This window comes from Vipera ursinii (genome assembly GCF_947247035.1).
Source record: "Vipera ursinii genome assembly, chromosome: 9".
Classification (NCBI taxonomy): domain Eukaryota; kingdom Metazoa; phylum Chordata; class Lepidosauria; order Squamata; family Viperidae; genus Vipera; species Vipera ursinii.
Genome location: NC_139523.1, coordinates 17,076,743 through 17,084,770, shown reverse-complemented (window position 1 = coordinate 17,084,770; position 8,028 = coordinate 17,076,743). Strand labels below are relative to the sequence as shown.

The window sequence follows — 8,028 nt, the reverse complement described above, 5'->3', positions numbered from 1 at the left end:
CACTAGTTATTTCCAAAGCTTCCCTGACACACGACTACTGCATGTTGCAGTGGCACCATCCATAGGTAACGCCACCAGATTCTATGCTCCAGCATCTTTATGCCATTAAGGTAAGGTTTAGTCCAAGATTTCAGACCGGCAGATTGCAATAGTGGTGAATGTTCTTAGCATTCTCTACCGATGGCATTCAACGCCTCTTTAAAGTTGTTCAGCAGTAGCGATGTTGAAGGCTTGTCTTTCTTTTCTTTTTTTTTTCCCTTCTCCAAATTGCTTTTATTAAATACTGTCCAGAAAGGGTTGGGGTTCCCGTGCATTATTTCACGTTCGCGTTATGAAACCTGGACGTGTCGGTTTTTTTTAAAAAAAACGGCTTAATCTTCAGCAGCAACTGAGGGGGGGGGGTGTGGGGGTGGGAAAAAGAATGTCCCCCGCGCTGCTCCTTTTCAGGGGTGATGCCAAGGAGAGGAGGGATCCGGAGCTTGCGAAACTGAAACGTGCTAATCCTGCCCCATCGATTTGCCGATATCGTTAGGGCAGCGAAGAGCGCGCTGTTAACTCCAGCCCCCTCCCCCAACCAAACCTTGAAAATCAGCTCAAGGAAAAATCTTTTCTCTCTCCGACGCGGCAATGGATCCCTTTCTCCCGTTTCCACCCACACCTGGAAGACCATTGAGAAACCTAAAGGGAGTTTTCCTTCCTTTCCACCCCCCCCCCCCGCTCGCTCTTCAATGGTGCAGCCCATAACGCTACCCTTTCCTTCTATGTCACGTAGAAAATGTTCTAGGCTTCGTCGATGCCATTCTGCAAATGGGGCGGGGGGGGGGAAATGCCGAGATTGCATATACGCCCAGCTGCACGGGCTGCAGACTCCGACGCATGCGCACCCTCGGCAGGGAACACGCACCTTGGTAGCGGGCGGGCGTCCATTTCTCTTTTTGCTTCTCTCTCTCTCCCCATTCCCCCCCCCGTCGTTTCTCTGCTTCTCCCGGCCCGCCGCCTCACGTGGCTACGCCGACGGGGCGCATGCGCTTAGCGGCGACAGCGGAGGCGGTTTGTTGTGGTCGCCATTTTTTGTTGCATTACTGGGAAATCCCGGCGCCGGAGCAGCCGCCGGAGAACGCCCCTTGCGCTGGGGGTGGGGGCGCAAGACGCCCGCCTGCCGCGCCCCGCCCCCAGCGCGCTTCTCCTCCTCAGCCCCAGCTTTGAAACACGCCGCGGGCCGCAGCCGCCTCCTCAGGTAAGAGACCCGCCCGGCTGTAGCTCCCTCGCCTCCCGCCCTCCCGTTCACCTTAGGGCCCTTCCCAGCGCGAAGAAGGGAGCGGGAGCGGGGCAGGCGGGAGAGCCTCCGGGTCGCCTCAGCGAGCTCCCGCCCGCCTTCCCTCCACCTCACAGCCGGGCTGCGGCGGGCAGCTTCGCCCAGCGAGCCGGGTTGCCTCGTCAGGCCCCGCCCCTGTCCGGCTCTCCGGCTTCGCCTCGGGCGGAACCCCGCTCGGCCTCCCGTCCGTCCCGCCCCGCCCTCGTCCCCTCCCCGCCGCCCGACCCCACCCTGATTCCCCCGCCGCCGCCGCCGCCTTTTTCTCCCAATTCCTGACCCCCAAACTTCTGCCCGCCGCAACCTCCCGGCTGCTGCCTTCAGAATAGGCCCGGCCCGCTGGATCGCATTCGCCGCCGCCGCCTCCTTTTTTTCTTGCGCGCTGCTGCTGCTGCTTCTCTGGTGGTGGTGCATGGACGGCCCATCTCTCTTCTCCCTCTTTTTCCTTGCCTTCGTGATAGTCAGTTTCAACCAGGCGCTCTCTGCCTCCTTTCCTTTCTCGCGCCCCCCCTCCCCCTTTTGGTACCTTTTCCAAAAGGAATGAGATCTGTTCTGGCATTCATCCATTTCTCTTTCGGAGCTTTTTTTTTTAATGCCATTATGATTGCTGATGCTGTTACAGTTGCTAGAGTCATTGCTGCTCAAGATCAGCGATGTGCTAGTAAAATTGAGGTTCCAGTCAATTCGGTAGCCTTTAAGATACCACACGATTTGGTGGTGTTCTCTCTCCCCCCCCTCCCACTTTTATTTTTTCAGAATTTGTGATGGATAAATATCTCTGGGTGAGCTGATTGCTCTGTACTGTGCTTAAAAACACTAGCACAGATTGTGTCTCTGGTATGTGTGTGTTTTATAATCTTGTATTACAATAAAATCCATTTGCAATCCTTTAACCATTATTTCAATGTTTGGTATTCAGGATACACGAAGAGATAGTTAGCTCTCCTAACTTTGGACAAGTTAGGATCTAAAGGCCCTTGTTTTTCCAAAAGTGTAAATTGTGCCTCAGTGTGCCCCATTATTTTTAGGAGACTGTTGGTTGAAGATTTAAGTTGGATAAATCTGAACCTTAAAATTAAGTGTTATTATTGATCTTAATGGGATGAATTGATTTCTTTAGGATTTATCTTTAGGGAAGCCAAATTATGTTTCCCTCACATCATTTAAATATTGTGACATGTAGTATATTTGCTTCTGTTTCTGTCACTCTTCTTGAAATACATGATCTTCAAATGCTTTCCTTGTCCTAATATATATTGTATTTTCGCCATTGCCCCCAATCAAATGAAATTTTAAAAACTCAGTATTACTTATTCTAGTGTGGCCTGTTCCTTATCTCCTGTCTGAGTTTATTATGTTAAATATAAATGCCACCATAATTAATGCTAGCAACTGTAATGATATAATTCAGAATAGTTATGAATTGTAGGAGCAGAGAATGGAAAAGTTCCTTGATGCCAATAACTTTGAGGAGAAATTCATGGTGAACCTATTAGTGCTTCTCAGAAATAAATACCATTGTGTTCAGTCAGGCAATGCAAAGCTGCAATCCATTTTTGCCTGGATATAAACCATAAAAATACAATGAAACTTATTTTTGACTAAACATTAATAAAATTATGCAATGTAGATAATTCACAATAAAGCTAGGGAAATAAATTGCACTACATATGTGCCAACAGTAAGTGATGGAATTAACTTAATTCTCTAATCTGGACAGGTACTGGCATATATAAACACATGCTTTTATGACAAAAATGTTACAAAAAGTAATAAATCAATATGGTTTTTGACTATTATAAAATAAGCATTTAGCAAGTAACTCAGCTGCTGAGTTCCAAAAAATGCTGTATTGGTTTGTCAAACTGTAGTAGCACAGAGTGATTTTGTTTGTTTGGAAATATTGTGGATGTTGATGGTAGATTGGATTCCTGGAATTCTCAGCTGTTCCTGAGTTGAATCTGATGTTCATTGAGGTTAGGATTGGCTTATGTGGTGTTGTATACAGCCTTCACATTTCTCTGTTAGTATCCAATTTGTGCAAAAACATATCATGAAACTCTTCCAAAAGCATAAATAATTATGGTTTCAGACTGTTGTGCTTCTTGTTTAGTCTAACTCTTGTATGGTTTGATTTGTGAGGATTTAGTTTGATTTTTGTGGAACCCTGTTCTTGATCACATTTTGACCTGGATCATTAAAAACCTGGAAGCCTTTGTGACCAAAAGCTCATGCCCAAAAAATTGGAGGAGCTTTTGGTCACAAAGATTCAAACCTGAGTGATTTTGTGTGTGTGTGTGTCTGTGTTTGTGTGTATACAACCCAGATTTAAATTTCTTGTGAATGCTGCTCTAAGATCATAATACCCTATATAATAATACCCTATACCACTATATACTAGTGGTATTGGGTAGTGGAAACAAGTAATATAATTGTCTGCTTGGTTATTGGGAGGCAAAATAAAGAGCATCACTGATAAGTGAATTCTGTTATGCAAAAGTGAATGTAAACCAGGAAAGCTCAGAAAATTTAATGGATATGAGGCAATGGAAATCATTGGCAAAGGACCATGGGATGATAGGTTATACAGTCCATGAACTTTAGCAGGTAGAATAGGGAGTTGAAATTTTGTTAGGAGAGAAAAGCAGCCTTGGAAGTTTAAAGAATACATTGTGGACTTGGTTACTTCTGAAGATGAGGATGAGGGGACGGATACTTCATCTTGAAAATCCAAGTAGATAATTTCTGTAGCTTACTCTGCTGTTCAGGTATGTTTTGCTTATTTTTTGTAGTTATAGAACCTTTCATATTTGGGCTAAAGTTCAGGGTACTTTCTGCACTGAAAGAAATGAAATTGCCCCAGGGAACATATAAAGGTTACCACATTGGAGGCATTTCCTGTTGTTGCAAACTGATACTATGACATTTGCTGATATGTTGATAAACATAATAAAGATAAGTTCCAGTTATTTCTGTGACAGAGCTGAATGTTTTCATAAATCTGTATATAATGAAAGGTAACATACTTGAGAGTCTGTAGCCCAATATAAATGATTTTGAATAACAAGCCACTGTTTCATTGCCCCAAAACAAGAATTTGGATTTTTCATTTGGATATTGAGAGGCTAATACTTTTACATGTTATTAATGAGAAATATCTCTAGTGTATAAGAGACATCATTTTTGACAATCACAGAGCTGAAGGAACAGAAAATTTAATTACTCTGTTACAAAAGGGTTAATTCACATGTCAATTTAAAGTTAATTCTTGAATCCACAGAAGTACAATAAACCAAGAATGGGCATACTATAAAAAAGGTTCTGTAAGAACATCTAATTTGGTAATTCAACAAGCAAGTCAAGATACATACTTCAAATTCATAATGATTACATTTTCCCTTAAAGTGAAATAGTTTGTTCCATGGTTCATATTCAAGAATCTAATTCACTGGATGTAGCTTTCCCACCCAAATTTATCACTTTTGCACTGGTTGTCTAGAAACCAGTTCATGGAGGATGCCAAATCATAATTTCCTATAGGCAACCAAGGTAAACTGCTGTAGAGACTAAAATACAAGTGTCCTACAAAGACATTTATGGAGTATGGCTGAATTGCAGTCACCTGTATGACTAACCTAGAGTATCACTGTGTTATGTAGAAATAGCTTGGATGAAGTCTTAAACTTGGATGGAACATGGAGTCATGTTAGCCAACATTTTTTATTTCTAAAGAGAAACTAAAATGCCATAGGATATGTAAAATGCAAACTAATATTAACCTATATTTTATCATCTTGACAAATTATTTTCTGTTAAATGTAAGCATGGACAAGAATGTTGTAACCTGAAAGTTATAATTGAATCCATGACTTTTAAAAAGTAGTTTCTGTTTCTGTAAATAGAGAGTTTTCATTACTAGTCTGGTAGGCTGCTTTAATTTTTCTGAATACTATGAAAACACAAAACTCTTAGCTGCTTGATTATTCTAATACTGTATAGTTTTAAGACTTGGCTCAACACTGTATGTTAATTTAATAGGAGTTATAGGAGTTTTAGAATTCGGGAAATGTGTAAGGTTTGCATATAATTGCTGATAACCTATTCTTTATTCATATTTCAGGCAAGAGGTTGGATGTTATGGCAAATCTTATTTTACTAGCCATAGTATAATAGTGCATATATTAGGATCAATGTTTGTCTTTAATAGAGAAAAACTACAACCGTATTAAACTTTGAAAGAGTATAGCTTGGGAAAATCATACAGGTATTGTTGGTTGTACTTCCAAACCAACAATTCACATAAAGCAACATGAGAATATGGAGCTAGTAACATATATAACTCCAATAAACATTGTACATTGACAATCTTAGACATTTCAGATGCAGTCGTATAGGCCATTCGTGTTTCATTACTATTTGTCTAAATTCTAGTCTAATTCATTTCTCCAGCAGTTTAAACCACTAAAACTTGCTCCTAACCTACATAGCCTTCACTTTAGTATATTCTGACAATTCATGCAAATGGATGTTTTGGGGGTTCCTTTAGCTCCAAATTGGTGACATAGATTCAGATCTGCTATAAAGAATTTAGCAGAGAAGAATTACTGTCTTCTCCAAAAATCTAAACCTATTACATTTAGAGGTTATGATAGACTCTCAAATGTTCTTTTTTTCTACAATGTAACTTCATTGACCAACATTCCTATGATCTGTTCCTTACATGCTTAATTTTGGGGCCATAAATTCTTTGATATGGATTTTTTACCTTCTTTTCTGATGCCTTTTAATGTCTATTTGCTGGTATTTTTTGTATTTGATGCCTTTTATAGCTTATTAATAATAGTACATTTAATGTGAGAAACTTGTTTTGGTTCAAGAGGTTCAAAACTTGCAGTTAGGTAGGAAAAAGAGAATTTTCGAAAGAAAAAAGGATTTAAAGTGCAGGTATTTTTAAGTCTTATGAGTCCAAAAGAATATTTATGATATAGTAATCATTCAAATTCTTGTAATTTAAAATTAATTTTGTAATATTTCAGATGTACAATAGAAGTAAGAAGTATGTATGACTTTAACTCCAAGTGCCTTATGATTTATTTTACAATTAAGATGCTAAGAGCAGGTCATTTCTGATATTCTAAAAGGAATAGGTAAATTCAGGTGTTTGGTTTTGGTTATCCTGAATGTAATTAGGAAAAAGTCCTGAAGGTTATTCCTATAAATGTCAATTTGAGATATCCTGTATCAGAAGAGAGAAAATAAAATTTGAACTTTAAACTTAGGTAGAAAAGAATCCCTAAAAATAAACTTTAACATGACTCATATATGTATTCACATATTTTTACTGCGAACAATCTTGGCTCACTCACATCTAAAAATGCGATCAGTTTATCCATTTCAATAAGTGCTAAAAATGTTAGAACCCTTTTCCCTGAAAGTGCTAACAACTTGATTAAAAAGGTAAATTTGGAGTTTTGTTCATATGATAAAACTTTCAGAAAAGCTCAGTTTTGATGTAGCACCTATCTGTTAAATTCTGTTACATGAAGTGGTTTTAAAAGATTCACCTATAAATTTATGGAAAAGTAAGTAAAGGGCTGATATTTTAGCATTTTGAGCTATTAAAATATATTGGCTACTTTCCCCCATCTTCGCTGTATTTTCTTTAGCACACTAAGTCCAACTTATGTGTATCTCCAGTATACCTGTCTTCCCTCCTTCCTATGAAGTTATCCAGAAGTGTTTTTATTCCATTTTTGAACATTAGAGGTTGAGTTTAGTCAGAACTCAATGTACTACTTAATTTTAACTATGATTCAATTTAAACAATTCCGTCTTCAACATTTGAGATAATGAAGCTGGCTTGTGATTTATTATGCCATCTGAATGATGTCTTGTTAACACTCAAATGTAATTACTGTTGGCAATGAGTTACTTGGCTGATAAACTTTCAGTTTATCCCAGAATGGCTTGTCTGTTCAAGGTTTCTGCACCGAGGCAGGATCTTTCACACCCAAACATGGCTTGTAGGTTAATCATGTCATCTATGTTACTGCCAAGTATGGTGCACACACTTTTCCCGCTATAACTAAGCTCCATTCACTCGCTATTTGAGCTTTCCCTGTACCTTATTCAGTAGGAAAGCTGGCAGCAATTCTAGGTACTGTATTTTCATTTACAGTTTGTTTTCTGCTGTATGATATCTTCATACATTTTTGTGATGCACTGAAAATATTCTTTGGGCTTCTGTAGATCTTGAAGCTTGTGATGTGTGTCACAGTGCCCTGAGTCATCTCTGTAGAGTCTACCTTTTACTCAGAAGTGTATCTCATAAGACTTCCCAGTAAGTGTGCTTACTGTTTCAAAACATGCTGCTATCTTAAGCACATTTGGAAGTAACTTCTGTTAAAATCCAAGAGGTGAATTCAGATTTACAAACCTTTTTTAAAAAAAGATTTTCCTTTACCTAATCATTCCTATTTTATTTTAGGTATTTATGATATTATTTTTGAGTTTCTGATAAGGACAGGTTTAGGAATGACTTCCTTATGTTATATTTGGGTTCCATGTAGTTTAATAATTATGCAATTGATTTTTTGATGCCCCCCCAATAATTTGTAAATGAGGCTGATATGTCTGCTTTATTGTTATGAGTTCAATTGAAGGTGAGTAATTCAGGTGCTTTCGGAAAAAAATACTGTGACATATAAACTTGGTTT

The 8,028-nt window shown here is 39.3% G+C and overlaps 1 protein-coding gene across 1 annotated transcript in view; it reads left to right on the top strand.

The window, feature by feature from the left end:
• Nucleotides 1-749: 749 nt before the first annotated feature.
• Nucleotides 750-8,028, top strand: part of LOC310644402 (dual specificity tyrosine-phosphorylation-regulated kinase 1B-like) — a 37,322-nt gene continuing 30,043 nt past the window's right edge. The window contains exon 1 of the transcript XR_014493295.1: nt 750-1,237. The gene's annotated coding sequence lies outside the window, so the exon portion shown is untranslated. The remainder of the gene's footprint in view (nt 1,238-8,028) is intronic.